A 21,792-nucleotide genomic window follows, 5' to 3' on the forward strand; every position below is an offset into this window, starting at 1 on the left:
GTCTGTGGCTTGAATGCTAATTTATTCAGGTTGATTTATGATATAAATACAACACATTGATACAATCCATTTGGCTATATGAGCTCCACTTCATGGAGCTCCGACTTTCAAATACAGCAACACTGACAGACAGAAACCGATTCTGTTATTATCAAACACATTCAGAGAGAGCTCCCCCTTCTGGAAAAATGCACCAACATGTCATGATGCTACATGCCAAGGACACAATCCTATACATCAAAGTGCAATGTCACAATGGGTTAATGATAAAGTCATAATTCAGGAATCTACTAAACACTTTTATGAATATTTCGTTTGGAGTGCTGCTGCTCTTTCAGTCAGGACATGCGCGAGTGTAAGGAAGAGGACTGGACCGCTGCAAAAAAAGAAATTATGACTTCAATCTCTGAATTCTGACTGAAATATTTAAATTCCAACTTTTGAATTAATAATTTGATGTCAAAATTATGAAAAAAAAATTATCCCGACTTTTATTTCAGAACTTTTGATTTCTGATGAAACACAATTTTTTTTTCCTCTGAATTCTGTGAAAAAGTCTTAAATTCTTCAGTTGCATTTGGGCTACAATCCTCTTCTCAATGAGTGGATTCACAACTCCCAAAAAACACCAGGGTTTAAAAAAAAAGGCACTTTCACCAACACACACACACACACACACACACACACACACACACACACACACACACACACACACACACACACACACACACACACACACACACACACACACACACAGAGCCCGGTCCAGTTTAACACTCCACATTCACTGTGCTGTTCAAGTGTAGTTTTTGGGCGTTTTCACACACAGTGCCCCACCCTGTTAGCTTATTGGAGAATTTAAGGTTAACTAGTGACATTAGTGTAATACACACACACACACACACACACACACACACACACACACACACACACACACACAGAGAGAAGAGGTGGCATGCTTTTTGCACTCAGGTTGTCGACTTGCAGTCGTGTGTTGTGGCACTCAAGGCAGGCATGAATTATCTATTCTGCACTTACAGGGGAGCACGACGAGGGCGGGCGAACACAAACACACACACCGACACACTAGCTGCGTTTACATTGCCCTTAAAATTGCACAAATTGAAATGACAAAAATAAATAAAACACGGCAGTTTTGGAAAAACACGTTTTTCTATAGAATTTGCACTCAGATGTTTTGTTTTTTCCGATGTTTTAGCGTATTTTGTAAAAAGGTGATGGAATTGCATCACATCACACAAGTTCTGTGATCAACAGCAGGATGTTACTACTGGTGGAAATGACAAAGAAGACAACAGGAAGGGGTAGGACAATGATGGCGTCCTGCCACTTATTTATGTGTGATTTTAATTTAATAGATGGAAGATTATGAATTAGTTTTTTCTCTCCATATTAGCAGAATGAAAAGTTTTGCACACATTTGTGATAGAAATGTCATTAACAGCTGCGTTTTCATTGTAACATTTTGCAAATTGAACTTAGGAATATACATTTACTCAATGGAAACATGGCAATTTTATAAAAAGTGAATTTTTAAACATTTTTTCAGAAGTTGCTGCACGAGGACGAGGTGATTTTCAGATGATTTATCATGTTTGACGAAACTGAAAGAAAATCGCATCACGTGATCAACAACTGGACTTATCAAACGTATTTCTGTGTTATTTTCTTGAATTGTGTTTCTTTCTGTGAAATTGTGTTTTTTCGATATTGGTATCATATCGATAAAGGTTTGCAACGGAAACGCAGCCAGTGTCTCGCTCAAACAAACGAGGACAAGCTGAGGAGGAGCCGAATCCTCCTACAAACACAAGAAGGCCGCCACCGAACATTCAGTAAAGATGGCCGAACAGTCGTTAAAAAGCTGAACACATTCATTAAAGTTGTGGTTTTTCTGTCACCGAGCGCCAGGCTGAGCGTAGCAGCGGAAACCGTCCAAGTCCTCCATTAGCCGACCAATCGGGCGGCAGATGCAGCGGCCAATCAGGTGTCTTTGGGGACACGACATTCACTTCACTGAAACTACGTTTTACGGGACTTTCCGCCTCACCAGCAGTTCTTTTAGCTAATCTTTGATTAATGCTTCGATACATGGAGAAAAAAACTCCTACACACCAAGAGAGAACACACCAACCTGACGACACAGAAATATCATGGCATATCATATCATAGGTCATGTCATAGATTATAATTTGTTACTACATTAAAAGCCTTTCCTACCCTTTCTACCTTCCTGTTGATTAGAATCGATAGCGGTACCCTGATCTCCTTCTGGCCCAGTTTTGGCCCGGGTCGGCCTGGTTTGGCTCACATGGTGCAGGATTTGTCCAGCGGGGGCGCCAGAGGCGGCGTGCTGCTTTTGGGGGGCACCACGGGTTTCGGTCTCAGGGCGGGGGGCCGCAGCGGGGCGCCCATGCGGGCGGCCGCCACCGGCTTGAAGGAGCCCAGAGTGTCGGGGGACGGGTTGGCGGCCCTGGGCGGGCCGGGCAGCGGGCTGATGGGGCTCATGGGGCTGAGCGGGCTGGGGGTGCCGGGCGTCCCCGGCGTACTGGGCGTGCTGTGGGGGCTGGGCGACTCGGAGGAGCAGCTGGCGACCGGGCCGTTCTTCACCTGCTCCAGCGTGTCCAGAACCACGTCGGGTGCGGGCCGGCGGTCCTGCCGCTCCAGCTGCCGCAGCTCGCCCAGGGCGACGCTCACCGTCTCCTCGATGTCCTGCAGACAGGAAGTTCACTGATTAACCCAACGGCTGGACAGCCGGGCAGTTCAGCTGGAAAACAGATTGAACTCAATGTGAACAAATGACACTGACTTGGAAAACAGAATAAATATTTTCCATGGAATAAAAGAGAAAAATAAAATGTGACGCTGCCCTTTTGTCAGGTTAGGAACCAGTATGTAGTGTTGGTGTTGGCGTTGGGATCGGTGGTACCAGCGGTACCAGTACCTGGGCCAGCGTCTCGGCGTCCATCGCTCTGGATCGCAGTGAGTCGCTGAAGCTGTGCTGCCCGCTGCTGGAGCGCCGGATGGGCGTGTCCTCCTGCCTCCGCAGCGAGTCGTGGCGGCTCACTGTCATGGTGACGGCGGCGGAGCGGCGCCTTCGCTCCGGGCTGTCGAGGGGCGGGGTCATGCCCTGGCCCCGCCCCAGCAGGAGATCTCTGGGGCTGAAGTGACCCGTCACGGGCGGAGAGCTCCGCTCCATCACGCCGCTGTTCCCGTGGTTATCGTTGGAGCGACAGAGAGGGCGGCGGAAGAGACCGTCGGTTCGTTTCCTCCTGTGGCTGTCATCAGGACATTATGACGATAACTTTAATAAACACTTTATGCAATATTTAATTCATATTTCTAATAATGTGAATAGAACTTTAGTGTTTAATTACATTGACTATTTCTGCTGGTAATCTGGTTCTATTGCTTCTTTCCTTGTTTCTGAGAAAATCTGGACATTTTCAAGTTAATTTTTATTCTTCCACATTTTGCCAAAAAGCTTCTCAGTGCTGCCCTCTTTGGGTTGAAGAGTGGCTACTGCAGTTAATTCATGTTTACGTCACCCCGCTTGCGTTGCTAAATTTATCACTCGACTTTTGAAGGAAAAGTTGCTGCAAGGTCTGAAAAGACACTAAATTTAGCGACGAAGTGGAAAAATCGGCAACAGTTGTTTTCCTGTTCTGTTCTCAAACGTAACCACGCCCCTTATTGTCTCTAGACTCCGCCCACTTCTGGGCTTTTCAAGAGGGGGCGGAGTTTTCTGCCAAGACTTATTTATCTCCCTTCCACTTTAGAGATCCTTATTAGAAATCAGAATTAAATCCATTTCATTTAACCATGTAGTTACCCCAACATCTGCTGGTTGTTGAAGTTTTGATTGTGCTTTGGCTAAAAATTATTTTAGCCTGGCCCTAATACTCCATTGTCCAATTAACAAAAGAGAAGATTAAAATAAAATAAAAGTAAAATAAAATTCTGTCAGTTATTTTTCAAAAAAGAAAAAAAGTTTCATTTTGCATGAAAAAACATCAGTTTTTATCTGTAAGCCGCATCGTCCGGCCTGTTTCATAGATAATTCTTTCTTAAGCAGAGTTCGGATCAGAAATAGTTCATCTTGTTCTTCTCTGCAAAAAGTAGAACAAAAATAAAGCATAAAGACATATTAAAGGAAGTCAGAATTGTGCAAATCTGCTTATTTTGCAGCCAATTGACATAAAAACTACGTTTTTATAGCCACCACTTTTTCGATGTTATGTTTGTGAAACGTGGCAGGAAGCGGCGCCCTGAGCTCTGCAGGTGTGTACAGGTGAGACAGGAAGCAGGTTTCAGTGTCGGACCTGTTGAAGTTCTCGGGCGGTCTGATGTCAGTCGGGGAGCTCAGCTCGCTGCGGGACCGCTTGTCCTCAGTGCTGCTGCTCCCGCCGTCGCTGTCGGCTTTCTGGCTCAGCGTATCGGACATGGCGTCCGCCCTAAGGACACAGAGCACGACTCAGTCGGACAAATCGCTGCCGAGGCAACAAAACGCTCCGATCATCAATGAAGTGATCAATAGCAGAGAGGCTCGAGACTCCCTGAGCCCAATTAGTCTGTTAATCAACAGGGAGAAGATCCAGTTAGTAACAAATCCACTGAAATCTATCGGAGCAGATCGTCAATTAATTACACACTAATCACTGTTTTATTGTAAAACAGGCTGGAAAGAAAAAACTTCAAAAAACTGATGAATAATAATTATTTTAAACAGGAAAAAGCATGAAAAAAACACTGATTTGATGCAAGCATTTCAACAATAATAATATTAATACTAGTAAACCTTAATTAGAACATAAAAAATACATTCATTTTAATTTTTTTTAACAGATTTTTAAAACTTTGATTATTTCCATATTTTGAATAAACATGTAAGATTTTAATAAAACAAATAATAAAACAATAGTATTAGTTAATTAGCAATAGACTTACTGTATCGTCATTGCAAAAAACAAAACAGTGAGTTTAATAAAATGCCAAATAATACATTTTAGATTCAATTTAAATGTTAAATTTTATTTATTTTTTTCAGAATTTCTGGTTCAAAAATTTTATTTAGGTAATTTAGGAACTTCAGAGAGAAAAATAAAACAAATTAAGTAAAAAAGGAAAAAAATCAAATCAATTTAAAATGAAATAATTATATTGAAATAATATACATAACAAAAATAAAATATATTAATGTTGTTTTAATTTTAATATGAAAACATTTGAGTCAAAAGAAAGATTAAATTTAACTGAAAAATTTGAGTTAATGGACTGAACTCAATGAGAAATTAAGTCTGAAGTCAAAACAAAACACAAATATTAAATTCATCAGGAGAAATAAATTCAAATTTTATAGATGCGGTGTGAAAATACATTTAATTTAATCAAAAATAAATTCAATATTGAAATGAAAAGATATCAGGTTAAACATATTAAAACAAATTAAACCGAATAAAATACATAAGTATATTAACTAAAATAAGATACAATTACATAGCATAGTTATTCAATAAAACTAAAATATAGAATGTATATTATGTTTATGATGTATTTTGAACTTGCATTAATATGTTGAAATATGCGTTATGGTTTCTCAATTTATTACATCTACACAAAAAATGACAAAAAAGAAAAACATAAAATGTGACGGATTCATTTTGTTATGCTAATCATCAATATTTAGTGTATTCTTTAGGTCAGATGTGTCAAAATAAAGGCCCAGGGGCCAAATTTGGCCCCACATAAGTAGACAGGGACATAAGTAAAGCCTTCAAAGTGGTTGTGTGCCTAAATATTATTTTATCAATTAAAGCATTTTTTTCTGCCAAATTACACCAACGTGAAAAAAGTTTAATGTTTAACTATAAGGATTCACCAAATGCATAAAAATGTATTTATTCATATTTTAACAGTTTGATATTGATAAATGTTTATTGATAAATGTTGCCACATATTGATGAAATAAAAATGAGTTCCACATTTAGGTAATGTATATTCTAAATGTTTAATAATAATAGAAATAACATGAGATGCGTTTTGAAATGTGAATGAATGATTCAATCAAGTGAAATGACCTGTAAAATGATTGTTTTGCGCTCTAACCCGTCATTCAGCAGTGATACTGTGATGTCGGTGTACCAACCATTTGGGACTGTTCACTCGCCTGTCCTTCACCACGATGTACTGATGAGGCACCAGGCCGCGGCTGCCGTTACACCGGCCCTCCCACCAGTCGTGCGACGCGCGCTGGAACAGCTGCAGCGACGCGCCCTTCTTGAAGGACAGCTCGCGGCCGGACCGGCCCACGTAGTCGAACCGGGCCACCGCCTCCACGGCCTCGCCCTCTGCTGGGGAGACACCGGGTGAGACACGGGGGTGAGACACGGAGGTGAGGCCCGCGGCATTCCGACAAGATGGACGGCTCCCGAGCGGGAACGCGGCGTCTCCATGGCTGCCGTTACCGCGGCAACCATCTCTCCACGAGGAGATGAAAGATGGGTGTGTAATGCTGCGTTCCAGTTGTCCTCGGAACTCGGAAATTCCGACTTCCCACTGACAAAAGTCAACTCTGAAGTCGAAACTGAGAGCAACTTTGAGTACCCCCAGTGACGACTCATGAGGCCCGTTTCGCGTTTCAATATGGCCGCTCCTCGATTAAAGAGCTGTAAATATTCAAAAGCATCTCAGTTCCCAATTCTTAACTAGAACGCCGTTCCTTCGGGTTTAACTTCCCACGCAACTGGAACGCAGCATGCGAAGGTCAGGGGTCAGCGCGTACCCTCGTCGCTGGTCTGGGTCTCGGTACCGGCGTCCGGCTCGGTCTCCTCCAAGGCCCCAGGCTCGCTGAACGGACTCTCGCTGCAAGGAGGTGAAGAGGAGAGAGGATCAGGCAGCGAAGCAGGCGGACAAACCGTCCATTCAGCGCGGGAACAAAGGCAGGAGGACGGAGCACAGCAGGGGGCGAGGCGCTCCACACAACCCGACAGGATTTACTCAGGCTGGTGAGGAAGAGAAACACTCGCTCCTGCCAAACCAGCTGACAAGTAACATCTCTGTCTCAACTTCAGAGGACCTGCCCCGCTCTGTTTCCATATTCATCAACTAAAACGTCCTATTTTATATGTTATGAAGTCAGGCTGGGCAATAAATCATCAACAATGTATATCGCGGTAGATACGTGGTTAATAGTAATAGAAAATACGTTGATAGAGTGTTAAAACATTTCCCTGAACTCCGACCCAGAACCGCACAGCATTCTGGGGGATGCAGGCTTAGCGCCTCGTTTACGCCACAAGGTTTTTACGTCCCAACCAATTTCCCCTTTCCAACAGTCTTAAAGACGCCATGATTATTGAGATTACTCTAAATGTAAACTTAAGACATGTCCTTTGCGTGTGCAGGGTGTTTCGAGTGTCTGGTCCGCTCTTAAGGGAGTCGGGTGTCCCAAACTACCGCTGTTTCTTCTTTCCAGTCGGCCATGTTTGTTCTGGTTCCCGCCTGAACGTTGGTGAGTGGAACTTATGTTCGCTGTGTGGCTCGATACTACAAGCTGTAGGACCAAACATGTTATATCTTGCATTTCTAATCATCCTTTGTGTGTTCAGGTTTCGAAAATTGAAAATGTTGCCCTTTGAACCAGGTATTAGCCGTTTAACCTCTGAAAGCCTAGCTTAGTCGCCCTTTGGTTACCTAGCAACCGCCTGTTGAGTGAAGAGGAAATGATGAGACTGGATGAACCAGGAAATGTGACGTCACCAATTTGGCAGCATCTCAAATATTGAAAGGAAAAAAAATACTATTTAGTGATCTGAAACCCTTTTGTTAAGTTGCAGTCGTACCTTGGCCTGTCACAGCTATACATTTCTCTGAACAATAAATTGTTGCAGTAAATACTGCAATAAACAACATTAATTATTGGAAATTAACACTGTGAGACCAGTTTAGTCATATATTGATAATGGCACAATAATGCAAGATCAATAAAAACCGTATTTTTCTTAAGAAAAATTGGAACTGGCAGATATTACAAACACCCAAAATGAAACAACAGCCAAAAACAATAAATAAAATGGGGGAAAATCCACGCTTACACAGCAGAAACCATAAATAAAATGGATTATGATGTTTCTGTAAATAACATTGCCCTTCAAGATCCATTAATCATCAGACTGGAAATTAGAGAACTCGTCTACTTTCAGGTTAATGTGACTAGAAAAGGAGAAGTTAAATAAAATGTGAGGCCGGTCTCACCAGTACTGGTCGCCGGTCATGCACTTCTCATAAACCGGGCCTGGAAGCTCCTTGATGTCAGGAAAGATGTTGTCGTGGTGCAGGATGACCGTTTTGATGACCTCATTGACGTGCGCCTGGCAGGCCACCTGGTCCAGCGTATCGGGCGTCGGCAGGAGTGTGGGGCCGAACACGATGGCCAGGTTCCCCGCGTCCATCATGTTCTCATCGCTGTACTGGGAGAGGCTGGCGGAGCGAAGAGGAAGATTTTTCTTAATAAATTGGAACAGACCTTTGGTCACTTGAGTCAGAAGTGTTGACACCAACTAATAATAACAAAAACAGACTGATAATGGTTTTTAAATGTATAATGACTAAATGTGAAGCGGTGTCTATTTGAATATCTTTGAGTTGACACACTGACACACTCCTGAATGCCTTTCCTCTTCATCAAAACCCCAATTAATGCAGCAGGAACATCACACCTGCATGTCACACTTCCTGCCTCTCCATCCCTCGCTGTGCTTCCGTTCTATATTTATCTGAGGCGGCAGAACCAAACTGACGACTAGAGAGGCTCGTGTTCGCTCTCAGAGGGGAGGAATGAGGCGGCAGACACTCACTGGTTGAGGAAGGCGAACAGGTAGCGCATCACCACCAGCGTGGCCCTCGGGACGCCCAGGAGGATCTTCCTGATGCACTGAGCTCTCTCATACAGGTTTTCCATCCCTGCAGCAGGAAACAGAGAGACGTTTCCAGGCTTCATTAAGGGGACAAACTTCAGAGACAAATGGACATGAGATGGTTAAACTCCCTCAATTTTCTTCCAGTTTTGCTTAAAAATGAAATTTGAGCTTTCAGTGACACTAATTTCAGTCAATATGTTTTCTGGCTTAATGGGTTTTACTCTGATAAAACTTTTGCTCTACTTGCTTTATTCCTGGTCCTCATGTATGGAAACCCAGAATGGCCAAAAACAGGCAACATTTTATTTGTTTCAGATTAAAATATATTTATAACATGCTAACAGCTGCATTCACAACTTAAAGGTAACCTATAATGCTTCCTTGAACAGTTTAGGAAAGTTTCTGGGCTATATAAAATATGTTCATGACCTTTTTTTGCACAAAATCATTCTGAGAAGAAATTTTAGCTGTTTGAAGGCAAGGCAAGGCAACTTTATTTATATAGCACCTTTCAGTCAAAGACAACTCAAAGTGCTTGTACAAGAAAAATAAGGAATACATACTGTTAGAAAAAAAAAAAAAAAAAGGCCTCTTCTCACTTCAAATAAGCAGCTGCTGACCATGCCCTCCAACTCAACCTTTACACGTGCAGATAAAAATGATTACTAACATGCATCTTTGAAAAGCAGAAGTGGAGCCTCCTGCACAACCAACAAGAATGCAGCAAGAGGTTTCTAGCTGGTGAGTCAACAACAAAACACTTGTCTTTTCCAGCAGCCATTGTACAGCTGTAAAACCAGCTGACCAAGCATGCTGGATCTGAGCTTGAGTTGCTAGGCAACAGGCGGAGCTCTTCTGGGATTGCTCGGTGATCTGTGATGTTACATTCTGGAGGTTTAACAGTTTTTTTTCTTTCACCAAAAAACATTATCGTCTTGCCAATTCTTATTTTTAGAGCTTTTGTGTTTTTGGAAGTAGTTGAGTCCCAAATGGAAGAATGAAAAATATGCAAAATGTGAATTTTTCATAATAGATCCCCTTTAAAGCCAACCACATACGGGGGGTTTTTGTATATTGAAAGTATTCGTTGGATGAAAACAGAAACAATCAAAACCTCAGATCAAAACACTGAAAAAAAAAGACTACATAATTACATTTTGTAGTCATAGAATGTATAATTAAGCATAGAAATATGTTTCCGTTTTGCATTTTGTTGTATTTCGGCACTTTTTGAGCTACTGTGACATGAAAAATGCCTGACAGTTTTGAAAAGCTTTTGTTTGGCACTGCAAACGGGAAACAAAGCGGAGGAAATGTGGAGGGAAGCTGAGGATCTGGGCGGGAGGTAAACGCGTTTGGGCGGCGCTGTCGGTACTCACGGACGCAGGAAATGAGGTCGTTGAACCTGTCCTTTGGAAACAGAGGGTTCTCCAAACCCCTGAAGTACAGCTTCAACACCCCAGCCACAGAGTTGATGTCGTGGTTGTTCTCCTCGTCTATGAGCGGGTCGTTACCTGGGCAACCAGCAGAAGCGGCGTTATCGCCTGACAGTTTTACAGCTTACCAGTCATGTGACCCTCTGTCCTCACAGGTGACCTCTCACCTCTCTCGAAGCAGTTCTTGATGTCGTTGACCTCGACCTGTGAGCCTGAAACCCGGAAGATGCCCTGATGCTGAAGACCTGAGAAAAACATCTGGGTTTGACTGGAAGCTGCATGACACATGTAAGTCCATAATACAAACAGCAGGGGGTTTAAAGTGCTGTTCGGGGGCCATTTTTGGCCCTTGGGATAGTTTTCTGAGGCCCAACGGCCATTATTAAAGGCTGGTGCAGCACAAGACATTGATGCATATTTGTAATTTTTCTAAAGTGGGAATTGTTAGGTAAAACATTATTTTTATTTAGCCTAGTTCACAAACATCAATGTGTTTTTAATAAGAAAAACAGACTTTCCACATTTCCAAAAAAATAAAAAATTTCCAGGCCAAAAAAAACAACAGTCCACTCAGAAAAAAAGTGATTAATATAAACTGAGTAGTGAAGTCACAACTAAGTAAAGAAAAACATCCAAGCTGAAAATTCATACGTACCGTGTAGATTAATGTAGCGGACGCAGCTTTCCACTAGCAGCGGTATGGCTTTAGTTGAATCCTATCAACACACCGAGGGAGCAACTTAGAGAAAAACGTTTGTTTTCAATGAATTTAAATAAGAAGAGAGCAAAAGCATAACAACCACATTCTTTAATCTGCAGAATAAATCAGAGAGAGAAGAAAGGTTCTAACTAAGTTCAATAGGGCTGGAAGAAGGAAAATGTTATGCTGTTGTAGATATTAAATTATTTCAATCACAGTAAAAAACAGAATTAAAATGCTTTAATTTGCTACAACCTTTTTCTTTTACATTAATTTTTTTTACATACTTTAAGATTGAATTGGGTGATAAAGCCTAAATTGCATGATTTTTTAATGTTTATTTACCTCAGTTGAGACAACATAAGTGCTGGAAGCTTTGGGTAGCTTTAAAACCAAAGTAAGGTTTCACATAGCACAGCGGCAAAGCTAATGCTAACACATACTTCAATCTGTATGCCGATGACACTGTCCTTCATGTTTACATTTTTATTTTAGGTAGCAGTCAGCTAAACAAGAAATATTGTGATTAAACTGTTGAAATGGGAAGTTTAATGTTTTAGAGGAATTATCAAATGTTTTAACCAATCACAGATGACAACAAGCAAAATCCGACCGACCCCTGACCCCCGGTGTGTACCTGGTGCTTGCTATGGAGTTCTTCCGCCCACGACTACAATGAGCAGCAAAAGGAGGAAGAAATGAAGAGACAGGAGTTTCTCAGAGTTCACAGTAAAGTGGCGAAAGAAGCAAGATTGGTTATCAGTCTGAAGAGAAAATGAGCATGAAATGAGAAAAAGCCTCACCTGGTCGTCAGTAATTCAGATTTATATCCTGCAACAGGAAGAACGGAAAACATTTAAAATTTAAATCCTGCCGATTATGGTCTGTAAGCCCTGAAAGATGTCGTTCTTACCCTCAGCTAAGGCTTTCTTTAATGTGTCATGTTTGGCCTGGAGTTTTGAGATGAGATTGCTTCCCTCTAAATACTCGCGAAACTTCTGAGGATGGAAAAACAGACAGTTTTATTGATCCCAGAGAAATCTGCAGAGTTTCTGCTGAAATAAAACAGGTACAATGATTCACTGCATTATTTAAATTTGGATTATTGAGCCTAATAGTAAAGACAATGCCATGCTTTCCATTTGTATTTGGTTCAACCCTAAATAGTTAGCTCAAAGCTAAACATTAACCTGGTATCTAAAGTATTAAGCTTTCTAGTTAAATATTAAACTAGAAAGCTAAATGTTAACTTAGCTAGCAAAAATATTAAATATTAACCTACCAGAATAAATAAATCCAAATCGAATCTTGCTTTCATTTCCTAATTCTGACTTTAATTTCTGAATTTTGACTTTTTTTTTTCTCAGTCTCAGAATTGTGACTTTGGCCGTCAAATAATCTCTGAAATCCAACATGTTCCTCCAGCAAGTTCTCCTGCTACTCAACGCTCATCTGTGTTCTTGCAGCACATTAAGGTGTCAATTTTTTTCAGAATCTTAAAAATCCATGATAATCCCGACTGATGTAAGACAAAAAACATGTCTGACTCATAATCTGTAAAATGAACAATGTTTTTGTTCGCTGTGTTTCTACAGTGAATGTAAATGAGATGCAGAGTCTTCGCTTCGCTTCGCTGCCGGTCCTCACATTGAAATAGAAAAGCTCCGTCTCCTGCTGGTTGGCTCGTCTCTTGGCCAGGCTGGGTTTGTTCAGGTAGCCGTCCGACACGCTGGACTTGACCGACTCGGAGGACGGGCTGTGGGTGAAGCTCTGCGACACGTCGCAGTCGTCCAGCACCGTCATGTCCTGCAGCGTGGTCAGAGTCGCTCCCCACGTCTTTTTCACCTGAAGGAAACACATTTAAAGGTGCAGTACTTTGACTTCCCTTTCAACCTCAAACCTAATGTGTGTTACTAGGTTTTTATGTGATAGACCAGAAAATGAGACACTAAACTGTTAATTAAAAGATCTGAAAAGTGTGGAGTGAGTTTATATTCAGCCTTCTTGAGGAAATCACAGAGTGCAAACTGCAGGTTGAAATTTCTGCCTATTTTGTCATGTGGAAAATCTCAAGAATGGGCTGACTGAACGGAAAATGAGTCCTGATGGCCTAGATTTTTAGTTGGACTTTGACTAGGCCATTCTGACACTTTCCATTCATTCAGGGTTGTTGCCCGGCTGGACGGTGGATGTCCAACCCAGACTCAACAGTTTTGGCTTGTGGAGTGGTTCAGTTGTCTCCAGACTTTCAGGGTTTTAATCAGTTTTTTTTCTGCTCGTTTTCAATCCATTTAATCTCAGAAAGTAACATTTTGCTGCTGTTCAGCCATCAAACTGCTACAGATTTCAACATAAGGGATGAACTGAGAGCTTTACAGCAAAGTCTGACGACTTAAATGAAAACATAAAAACCAATTAGGGGATTTAATTCTTTACACATGCAGAGTGTGTTTGCATTTACAGCGTGTGACAGTGGTTTTATGATGATCGGGGCGTGGCTGTGTGTGCTGGGAGCTGCTGAGACGTGCAGATGCTTCTCATTAATCCCAACTCTTTCAGCATCTTTATGCCCTTCAGGCCGAGTTAACAGCTGCCCTCTCCGCTACACAACAGCGGGGGCACAGACTGCAGCAGCAGCCAGTCGCTCTGCTTTATTTTGGGACGCTACATCTGCTACATTATCACCCAATTAAATCTGTATAAATTAACACAACTGAAGAAGTTCTGATGCAGAACTTCTTCTGCATCATCTCAGGGGTTTTCACCCAGTTTAGTGTTTTATTTCACACTTTGAGCAAACAGCTGGAAAAATGTTCTGCAGAATTCATAGTCTCAACATAAATCCACTTATTTTCTGATGTGTTTGCAGGTCAAATGTCCTAATATGGATAAAAGTTGCAGGATTGTTCAACTGCATCTCTGCGTAGTTGGGGAACCATTTCTAAAGTTACAGCCAAAAATAGTGGCAAACATTTGGATTATTTAGCCTGACATCAAATTTATATTCGGCTCTACATACTTAGTTTAAAAACAAAATATTTTGTTAGCTACATATTTAGTCTGAATCTAATGACTCATTGAAACTTTACATATTTTATCGACATATATTCCATAATAAATCTTGTTATAAAATAACTTTGAAGAGTTCCTTCACTGTAATGGATGCCTGGTTGTCAGTGGGAAGCCTGTCTGGTGGTTGTTCGTGTTTAGATAGATTTGAGATCTCTGACCATCTGGTTGCGTTTGTGAGTCTGACCTCTTCGTTCTCGATCTTCAGGGACGCCAGGCGGGTCTGAAGCTGAGTGAGGCGCAGCGACAGCTCAGCCTGGACCTGCGGCTGGGAGGCGATCTGGGTCGTCTGACAGGAAGCGAAACGTCACCAATACAAGAAGAAAAAACTGCAAATCCTCAGGTCAGAATCCTGATTCACTCTGGTTTACAGCTGCAGCAGCTATTTCTGTTTATCGCCAGTTATGTCAGGATTTGCCCTCCATAGATGACCAGATAAACATGTCTGGAATGAATGAATCAGGAGTTTTGTTGTTATTTTTCCGGTTGAACTCACTGTGTCGCCCATGTGCGCCTGGAATCCGAAGCGCTGCGGTGGGCAGAAGGCAGTGGGGTAGAGGCCCAGCAGACGCTGCCTGTCGCGGGCCGGGTCCAGGTTCTCCACAGCCCCCTCCAGCACCTCCAGGCCCGCTCGCCTGGAGGCTTCAAGGCTCAGTTCGGCGGATAGGTAGGTCCTCAGCGCCCGGCTCAGACTGGAGTGGTACCCTAAGTCACAGCACTGAGAAACAATCAAGGCGAAGTTTTAAGAGTCCTGCAAAGAATTTGCACCTTAATGGTTGCCATGGAGATTAAAGGATTTCTCAAACATGCATCAAAGAATCAAATCAGGTCTCCAGAGTCGACTCTGATGACAACACAAGATGGAAGGCTCAAAAATGGTATTGACGTAACACCTGAATGAACCCTGAGTTGTATTCAGAGTCAGAACTGCGTAGCAGCAGAGTCTTTTACTCACGTCGATGATGTCGGGCAGATCGTGGATGTAGTATTTAAAGACGGAGGCATTGGTCGCCTCCAGAGTCAGGAAATACTCATTTCTGGCTTTCAGAGTCTTCAGTTTGTTCTCCGAGTATTTGGCCTTCCTCTGAGAGCAAAAGGAACGAAATATTAAACGCATGAATCCTTTCCTGGTTCCGCACTGATTCCTAAAACAGTTAGCTTACCTTCTCCCTCATCTTCTCCATCTTGCGGGCGGCGTTGCGCCTCTGGTGGCGCTCCTCTATCCGCAGGCCGAACACAGGCTCCCCCCCCGCCCGTCCCGGACACGCCCTTCACGCGGCCCTCCTGCCGCTCCGCCTCCCGCAGCTTGGCCTCCGCGCTGATCATCTCCGCGTTGTACATGTGATACGTCTTCATCACCTTGGTAACGGCAGCAGAAAGACAATTTGCACCTTCTGGTTCAGTTTCAGTCGAATGGACACAGTACTAAACGTTTTAATCAAGTTTTTTGACATAATAAAACTGTGACAGACTTTAAATCCACAGAGTGAAGATTAAAACTGTTTATTCTGCTGCAAAACGGTGAAAATGTTTGTATTTACTGTGTAAAGCTCGTTCAGAAGCTTCATCAGGTCGTCCTGCAGCTGCTGGAGAATTTCCTTACTCTGACACAAAAGAGAAAAATATCAAGATAAACGCCAAACAAAACATTTTCAACCAAATTTACAAGCTTTGTTACAACAGTTATCTAAAATACACCTGTCAGTCAGGATGTTTGCTCATCCATATCTCATTGCAAGCAAGAATAAAATGATTATTTTTATATCTGTACCGATGACGGTGTGCTAGCGCCATTGTAGATAGAAAAAAAATTCAGTCAAAAATTTCTAGAAAAGTAAAAATATTGCTAAGTTTGCAACGCAGAAAACCTTCCAAACGTAAAAAATGTAAACTTAAAATTCAGAAATTTCCTTATTTTTATTTTCAGGTCATCTCAACATTCTGAGATATTTGGCAGAAATATTCTGCTAAATAAACCAAACATTTTTATTAAAACATGCAAGCTTTGTGTTTTTCTGTATGGAATTACAAAGGTGTTGTTTTAAAAAATTTGAAGTAAAAATTCTTCAAGGAATCTAATATTTTAGGAGAAGATTAGTTATAAAGTGCCGAAGAGAATAAAGGCAACTGGAAAAAAATAATTTTGACATTTTAACTCAGAATTATAACTTTAATTTCCGTATAATGAGTTTAATGATTGAAGATTGAAGGAAGTCAGAAATCTGAGAAAAAACATTTAATTTATTTGTTTGCTTGTTTTTCCAGTAATTTTTCGTTGTAAATTAGTAGACTATAAAACCAGGTTTCAGGCTTACATTCTGAGCTTTTAGCCTCATGTTGTGGCTGTATTCAGTTCTGTAAATATCATGAAAGCGGCTTGCAGAATATTTCCCTGCCTCTGCCTGAGTGAATCTGCTCCTCCTCTCTGAGCGCAGCCTCTACATGTGTCCTTTCTGTCATTACTGCAGTAACACAGTTGATTTTAACGAGAAGTAAAGTGTGCAGACCTCCTCTGGGCCTTCTGCGGACTTTAACAAATTAAACACGCGCACGCTAACTTTAGCTCTCCGTGTTCATTATTAATCTGGCTTCTGGCTCGTCTTTTATTCATGCCAGCTAAAGTGCAGCGACTGCCAGCAGCTCTGAGCCCAGGATCTCCATCACATCCAGCGCCGCCCGGCGGACAGACGCCCAGCAGAGCCGGCCGTCCCGGTGGCCATGGCGACGCAGGCGAGCCGCGCCCACCGGGAACGGGATTCATCCGTCCTGGGATCCAAGACGGTTTAGTGTAATGCAATATTGATGCTGCCACATAACTGCTTCCCCAAACTGCTGGGTTGTTTAATGCATGAGTTCAGCTTCAATTATGAATGCGTTTGTTTGTGTGCGGTCAAATCCATCTCTTCATCTGATGCTGCTTCTGGTTTGTGCTGCAGATGTTTAGAGATCCTCTCAGATTATTTAAGGAAGCAAATGTATTTATGGTAATGAAGTGCAGCGATCGCTCTAGTAGGATGTCATGCTTCAGATGCAAAAACCTAACAATCGAGAAAAAATAAAAAGCTGGGTCATCTGGAGCCGGAGAAAAGAAAATGATCAAATTTTAATATATTTATAGAAATATGTATGATTTTCTGCAAAGGATGGAGTGAGCGCTTTGACTTTCCTCAAAGATCCTGTGGAAATCTATGGAAGCCCATTTGTGCCACTCTGATGAAGAAATGAAAGTCGTATCTCATAATTATGATTTAGTAATTAAATTATATTTTATTAATATTATTACGGTAATAATAATATTACAGGTTTGCCTCTGGGTTTTTTCATCAGTGGGAGAATTGAGCTTCCATCAAAACCCCATAAAACAGAAGATGGTGGGTTTATGGTGGGTTTCTGCTCTCCCACCATAAACATTTGCTCCTCTGAAAGTGACCCAAGCAACAAGTTAAACTGTCGTCAAGGCGACCTTTGGTGATGTTTGTGAGCATAAAGTTGCTGTGGTTAGAAATGATGGGGTTTGATTATTTATTTGTCCTCTGCTAGTTCAAAACATCAGATGTAATCATGTTAAATAAATTGAAAAACAAAACTTTTTTTTTGATTGTCATGAATTTTCAGAAATAAAAAAAGGAAATTTCTGAGCTCCAGAAGTCAAAAGTTTATTAGAAAAAAAAAATTCAAACATTTGTAGATTAAAGATTTCAAAAGTCCAAGTTTTTTCTGAATTTGAAAGTCAACATTTTTGTTTTCTCAAACTCAGAAATGTCCCTTTTTTGCAATGGCCCAAATACGATGTCGTACAGTCACACTTCTCTGACGGGTGCGTATTATTATTATTTTTTAAATAAAATGGTAAATTTTTAAAATAGTTTTTAAAAAATATATTTTAATGAATTATTTTTTCTGCAGCACTCACCCTTTTCAGGAGCCGAGCCGAATCCTCGCTGATGTGCGTCAGACGGCTGATGACGTTGTTCAGGTAGAGATCACTGAGGGTGGCGTGATCTTTGCTCTCCCTCCTCACCTTGGAAATATTAACATGAATCATGGTTAAAATTATTCATCGTTTCTCCGCGTCTCTTAGATTCCTTAGGAAAACATGTTGGCTCACCTGGTTTAGCAACAAGTACCAGCAGTTCACTGGAGAAAGCAGATTCTGATCCTTCCTGGAATTAGAATATTAATATTTTATCAATTTAAAATAAATATTCAGACTTTTATTTGGAATGTTGCAAATTATAAAATATAGAAAAGAAAAAATAAAGAACAATAAGAAGCAAAAACAAACCATGTTTGGAGTTTTGTAGCATGTTGGCTCCAAATCGCTAACATGCTACAAATGCTGGTACAGGAGAAAGCAGATTTTCTTATAGCTTCTTACAGCTTTTTTTGTCTTAACTTTAAAAGTATTCTGTTTATTCTCATAGTTTGAGTAAATGCCGTATGAATCCCTCCTTAGACTGTGAGAAATCTGTGAAATTGTTTCAACTATTGATTTTGAATTCATCTAAAAATGTCCAGAAAAAACAGGAATATTTCTGAGTTTCAGAAGTTAAAATTTGGTAGAAACAAAAAGTAGAAATTTTCTTCAAAACTCAAAAATATTAAAAAAAAATTACTTTTGGAAATTTTCTGAATTGCATTTTCTGAATTTCTGAGTGTTTTCTAGAAATATCTGAGATCAATCATAAAAGTTTTTTGGCTGAACTTTACTGCCTTCTTTCTGCCTGCTGTTGGCCTAAAACAGCACTGTTTAATTTTAATCTGCACATCACTTATTTTTCTTTTCCAAAATGATTTCCTGCTAATTTCAGATGTGACCTTTCAACCTTCAGACTGTCGCAGCACAGATTTGATCGTACTTGTATTGCTGATGATCTTTTGTACTGCGTGTTTTGGCCATGAAGCGCTCTGCGAGCTTCTCCAGGTTCCTGGAATACTCTGTTTCGATCTCGGCCTTCTTCCTGAAGAAGTCCTGCAGGTCCTGAAGCAGCTGCACCCGCATCTCCGTCTGCTGCTCCAGGCAGCGCTGCTGCTCCGCCAACTGGGCCCGCACATCTGCAGCACAACCCAAAACACAACCCACAGCGGTGAGTGACAGAAAAACAGACAGATTTACATTCTTACCGCAGCTGTAATTTATGGGCTGATGTAAAAGTGTGATCAGTGGCCATCAGGAACAGATTTCTGTCAATGAACTGTGAGTAACCAAACCATCAGGGGCAAAATGATGAGCATAATCTGGAGATAAACACAACACAGCTGCAGGAAATCATGTCGTCTGCTTGAAATATTCAACATAAAATCTGAAAAAATACAGATTAATCCCCAGATTTCTAATCTTTACACATGAAAACAGGTTTAAATTACAAAGGCAATCTTCATTGCTTCCAATTTAAATAACACAGTGGTAGCGAAAGTTAATTTAATTATTTTTGAGTTATTTGTTCTCTTTTTAAAACTGCAGATTGTAATTAGTATTTATGTTCCCTCTAACATTCCTATGGAAAACTCTGGTACCGTGTTAAAGCACCACATTTCACGTCCAAAATCCCAACATACAAAATAATTTGAACTGTTTAATAACACAAGTATAAAGGAAATACATTTTTCTATCTGTAGCCAATTTTATTTTATAGAGAAAATGTAAAAAACAAGAATATGAAGGTAGCAACAGTTACAAAAAGTTAAAGTTCATCTTCCTTTTCTGAGTTTTTGTTATTAATCTAATGTGGTGAAAAATTAGAAACACCAGTAAAAGGACTAAATGCACAATGTTTAGATTTGTGGTTAATTTTGAAATGTTGCAAAACGTTAATTTGCTGTTTTGTGTTTATTTGTGTCAATGTATTACAGATGTCAAAATCTGAATAATAATGTATTTTTTTAAACATTAAATAAACAACCAGCAGATATAAGAGTAATTTTTCTGAGTAGTTTGATGAATTAAACACTTTATGTCCTACAGGAACATAGTATTCACAGATTCACTTATATGCATATTTTCAACAGAAAATTATTCAAATTATTTGCATAAAATTAAGATTTTTTTTTTTCATGGAGCATTTCTAAAAGGCAAAAAGACAATTTTTCTCAGAATTCAGATTTTTTTTATTATTATTATTTCAAATTTTGCTGTTTTCTCAAATGTTTGAAAATTTTTTTCAGCATTACAACATTTTTCTCAGATTTTTTTTTCTGCAATTCCTGAAAAGTTTTTCATGTCTTTTTTCTCATCTTTCAGAGTTTTGTCGTCAGATAAAAAATTTTCTCAGAATATTTGAGTTGGAATTAATTTTATTTCCGGTGGCTCTGATCCTCAACGTGTTTCAGGGACGTTTCTGGACATTTTAGAACAAAGAGTTGAAAACTGCATGTGACAAATGTCCCTGAAACCAGTCAGACATTCGCTTGGAAAAATGTCTGTGGATCACAAAGGACATCTGTAGAGCAGATTCAATTTCTTTACTCATCTGAACTGATGAAGCAATTCAGCAGTTTCATTCGAGAAGCTGATTTTTCTGAAGTCAGAGCTGATAGTTAATCATTGAAATTTTATTTTAAACTGAAAAGCTTCTTGTTAAAATGCATAATTGGCTTCCTCTTCCTGCTATACTCATCCTCACACATGAAGGCTGTCCATTTTTCTCCCAGGAGTCACCTTGGACTTAATCGTGTGACCGAAATGAAAAGGCAGCAGAGGAAAACACACACACACACACACACACACACACACACACACACACACACACACACACACACACACACACACTTGTAGTCAGCATGGTAAAGCCTGGCTTCATGCTTCGCTGCTTCGCCGTGTTTCAGGACTCGATCTTTCTGCAGCAAAGCAGAGAGAGGGAGCACTGAACTCTCTCTCTCTCTCTCTCACACACACACACACACACACACACACACACACACACACACACACACACACACACACACACACACACACACACAGCAGTCCCCAGAGAGCCTATCCACTCCACTACCTGTTGTCTTGGTAACCACACACAGTGTGTGAACCATGTGATGAGGAAGGTGAGGAGCTTGCGAATGCACCATCGACTTGCACACGGCTTCCAGATCTCTGTGGAAAACTGCAGAGTCTATGAAAACTCTTTTGTTGGATGCGACTCTGAGTGTTTTATTGATTCTGGCATCATTCCGCCTTTCTTTGCTTAGTAAATTAAAATGGCTGCCATCTCATGACGCTCTCGTACGGCGGCCTTGTGGACATCGGAGGCTGAAACAGTTTCATATCATAAATGGATGTCTTCCTGAAACTAGAAATCGCAGAAGGAAATGTGAAAGTTTTATTTCTTAGAGCAGTTTTATTTGTCCAAAGGTTTAAAACAGCCGATCAGTCTGATCAAAATGTTTCTTTTTAAAGCATTTGGTGGATTATTAATTATAAATATCGAGACAAAGAGAACAAAGGAGCCAAACACAACTTGGCTTGTTAGCTTGGAAGCTAACTAACCCATGGTTACTTTTAATTTTATTCAGGAGAAGTTGATTAAACACAGTTTATTCAGATTTTCTTATCTATAATTATTTGTAGCTTTTTCAATTCTTAGAATGTTTTTTCCACCCAATAGTCCAGTCGACTCGGTTCGGTTTTGGACCAAAGTTGTAAGATTTGTTT

General features: G+C 40.7%; 2 long non-coding RNA genes and 1 pseudogene across 4 annotated transcripts in view; 2 read left to right on the forward strand and 1 right to left on the reverse strand.

Annotated features, from left to right (window-relative positions):
• The window catches only part of LOC129351904 (SLIT-ROBO Rho GTPase-activating protein 1-like), a 27,297-nt pseudogene continuing 5,505 nt past the window's right edge, over positions 1-21,792 (reverse strand).
• Positions 6,539-12,750, forward strand: LOC129351906 (uncharacterized). Of its 3 annotated transcripts, none has more exons than XR_008604802.1 (5): positions 6,539-7,025; positions 10,531-10,663; positions 11,667-12,144; positions 12,443-12,550; positions 12,671-12,750. It is a non-coding gene; the product is annotated as an uncharacterized LOC129351906 (long non-coding RNA). The 3 variants fall into 3 exon arrangements; XR_008604803.1 differs by lacking the exon at positions 6,539-7,025 and adding an exon at positions 9,628-9,680; XR_008604804.1 differs by lacking the exon at positions 11,667-12,144.
• The window catches only part of LOC129351905 (uncharacterized), a 17,062-nt gene continuing 8,095 nt past the window's right edge, over positions 12,826-21,792 (forward strand). Inside the window, exons 1-7 of the long non-coding RNA XR_008604801.1 lie at positions 12,826-12,941; positions 14,353-14,487; positions 14,672-14,811; positions 16,761-16,932; positions 17,902-17,961; positions 18,051-18,120; positions 19,049-19,231. This is a non-coding gene — a long non-coding RNA (uncharacterized LOC129351905). The remainder of the gene's footprint in view (positions 12,942-14,352; positions 14,488-14,671; positions 14,812-16,760; positions 16,933-17,901; positions 17,962-18,050; positions 18,121-19,048; positions 19,232-21,792) is intronic.

This window comes from Poeciliopsis prolifica, unplaced genomic scaffold (genome assembly GCF_027474105.1).
Source record: "Poeciliopsis prolifica strain line A6 unplaced genomic scaffold, Auburn_PproV2 SCAFFOLD070, whole genome shotgun sequence".
Lineage (NCBI taxonomy): Eukaryota > Metazoa > Chordata > Actinopteri > Cyprinodontiformes > Poeciliidae > Poeciliopsis > Poeciliopsis prolifica.